This window comes from Vigna umbellata, chromosome 6, assembly GCF_029865625.1.
Source record: "Vigna umbellata cultivar VRB3 chromosome 6, Vumbellata_1.0, whole genome shotgun sequence".
NCBI classification, from domain to species: domain Eukaryota; kingdom Viridiplantae; phylum Streptophyta; class Magnoliopsida; order Fabales; family Fabaceae; genus Vigna; species Vigna umbellata.
The window spans coordinates 26,902,729-26,906,281 of NC_142170.1; positions in this window are offsets into that span (position 1 = coordinate 26,902,729).

Below are 3,553 nucleotides of genomic sequence, written 5' to 3' on the forward strand. Positions count from 1 at the left end.
ATAAACTCTTTTAGATTTACTTGTTGACTAAAGGATGTTTGTCTTTGTTATAAGTAATTGTCAACATAATCATCATGAGAATCGATATGTCCAATCTCGTATATGCGTTCCTTATACTTTTCACCTGCCACCTCTAACTTACATTTGTTCCTTAGTCTTTCCTCCTCAACAGGATCTAGGGGACTGCATTGTAGACATCAATAGATGCAGTCTCATATTGAGAAAATCTAGTTTGAAATTATTCCTTTTGAAATAATCAATGTTTGTGTTAAAATAATAAATACTTGATGTGTAAAATGTATTAGAGTTAGTAAAAATTAAGATATGTCCATCTAAATCTCTTATCGACAAAATCTCTTGTTAGTTGACAGATATATTTATTAAAAGATTTTATTAACCTGGATTGAGCGATTTCGCTCTTTGATGGAAACAAAAAAAATTATAAAATAAATATTGTTATTTTAAAATTGTCAAAATTTATAAAAATGTTTTAATGTTTTAATTTTAATTAGTGAATAAAATTGTCAAAGTTATTTTAAAATAAAAAATATGTCTATAAAAAATTGATAAAATGGAAGTTGTATATTCATATAACAATTTTTATAAAACAATAAAAGTAATTATTTGAAAATTTAAAAACCATAGAAAATTTTAAAATTTCATTATTAAATTATTATAATCAATTTAAATAAAACATGCGTATATACAAATAATAAAAAAACTTAACTTTAAAACATTAAAATAAAAATAAGTGGTGGAAGAAGAAAATAACAAAGTTGTTAAAAGTATTTAAAAATTTAAAGTCATATATTTAAAATTTAGATTCTTGTTAGAGAAAAGTAAAATTCAAAGTCAATGCATGACACCACTACATATTTGAAAAATTAAACTAAAGTCGTTATCAAAATGATTTCAGTGTCTATATTTTAAAAAAAAATTAAACCAAAGTCGTCACATGATACACAATTTCATTTTAATGTAAAATACACAAAAATCTCTCCTTTAACACCACTTTAGCATATATTTATTTTTGAAAAGCTTATGTTGATATCGGATATTACTTCCATGACTTTAATTATGTGTAGTTAATATTAATTGAAGTCGCCATTGATTAACACAACTTCAACATTCATACATAAATCGTTTCATAATTCCACAATTTTATTTTCAGGAATACAAAAATGGTCCAATAAAATGACGACTTCTTCGTACTAAAGTCGTATCTGTACGTTTTTTTTTTTAAAATGAATCCAAATCGATAATTTTGAAAGCTTATTAATTCAAAATTGATAAATTAAAGAGTGTCCTAGTCCATATTTCAAGAAAAAAAAAATCTCATTTGTTTTATTAATCATTTATCCTCGAAATTAATTGAATATTAATGTTAATTTTGCATGTTCAATTATTTCAATAAATATAGTTAAGAAAAACTAAGATTTTTGTAATAAGATTGTAAGCCTTTTCTTATGGTACTCAAAATAAAATGTCAGTAATCTTGAACCTATTATTTGCCCTATATTTGTTTTCCAAGTATCATATACCTTTAATTTTTACTATCAACCAAATAAATAAATTATTATTTATGTTTTTTCATCTTTAATTAGTTGAAATTTCTTCATTCCTTCTTCAATATTTCCTTTAAGAGTTGATCGAAAACTGAACATGAAAAAATATGTAAAAATCAATAAAAGAATACTTAAAAAGATTAAAAATCATTTTAAACAATTAATAAAACAGTTTTTAATAAAAAAAATTAATATTTCTAGAAAATAACATCTGTTCAACGCCCTGCCGCCATTAAAGTTATAATAATTCATCTTGTGAGAGTGACACTGTTTAACAACCATGCCAAAGTCATATATGTATTCAAACAAAGACATTGATTATGTTACCTAAAATGGCATGAACCACTCAATTTTTGATGAATTTGCAGAAAATAAAGCGTCCCAGATAATGATAACTCCACCCACCCATCATCGTCACAGAACTCATGCTCCAACTGCACACAAATGGCTCGTCTCATCATTTTCGCCTTCAACATTTGAAAAACTTTAGTACTACATGACAAAGAATGAGTCAAAGGTTTTAATAAATTTGTCAAACCCTAACAAACCAGCTGGCCTATTACCTTATATAACTAACTATATCACTTCTAACTCACTAGTGTTATGGAGAGTGAGTTTTCTCGTACAGGAAGAAGAACATGAATTTGATGTTATTTTATCTCAAGTGACGTAGAAAGAAGGTGGAGGTGAATGTGTATGCGACATCCTTTGGATAAAGCAAAATGAACACACCTTATCCTTTAACCCAAAATTCCAAGACCATCAGATCCCGTTTGATTTAGGACAATATTATATCGTTTAAAGTCCTCCGTTTTGTCCTATATTGGGTTACGCACGAAACTGCTTAGAAAGGTTTTGTCAAACACATATTCTTCCATGTCTAGATTTTATATATATATATATATATATATATATATATATATATATATATATATATATATATATATATTTGTGAATGACTCTCCATCACTATTTACATTTCAAAACATTAAATACATGTGTTTGTAACTATTTTAAGATAATAGATGTTGTATCTTTTTTAATATATTGCTTATTTTATCAAGAATGAGAAATTTCCTACTCGTATTTAAATTTTGAATAACTGACGGGAAGCTTTCAGGAATTTCCCAGTTGCTTTTATATACTTGTAAGATTATCACTTATTTTATATTTTTTTTATCAAATATATTTAATCGATGATAATTTTTTAGTAACTGTTTCCATAGTTGTTTAAATTTAATATTTAATACTAAATATTATCATTCTTAGTTATATAATACTTATAAATGAAATATGTAAAATTTAAATTAATTTTACCATGTTATAGAACCTATATTTATTTATTATTTTATACAACAATAAGCCAATAATTGAACTCAATTTAGATTAAATAAATACAACGAAATCACATATTACCGATAGACACAATCCATTTGTAAATTGTATTTATCAATGAGTTATCAACATACACAAATATGATAATAAAGTGGTTGTTGATAAACTTTATCAACGAATATAGAAAATCCGTTAATAATGATAAAATACTGACAAATATTCTAACCTCGTTGTCTTGGTTAAAGGAATTATTGTTTCAATTTTCTTGGAGAATGGAGATTTGTATTTGGAACCTCATTGTCGTCCATAAATGACATCAATATTTTAATCCCAAGTCATTTGATATAACATTATTGAGGTCAATTATTGTATCCGGTGTATTGTCTGCTTATTTGGCACTCATTGTGGGACATAATGATACTATTATGAGACAAGATTATAAACTTGGTAGGCTTATTGCCACCTCATTTCCTCCCTCCTATTACATTGTTTTTGTTGAATACACTACAAGAAATTAGTCAGTTATCTGCGGATCACTATATACGGATTCAGACCCGTATATAATATATTCATTATATACGGATGTGATATACGGATGAGTTACATACGGAAAATTCTGTATATAATGACAGAAAATATTTACATACGGAATT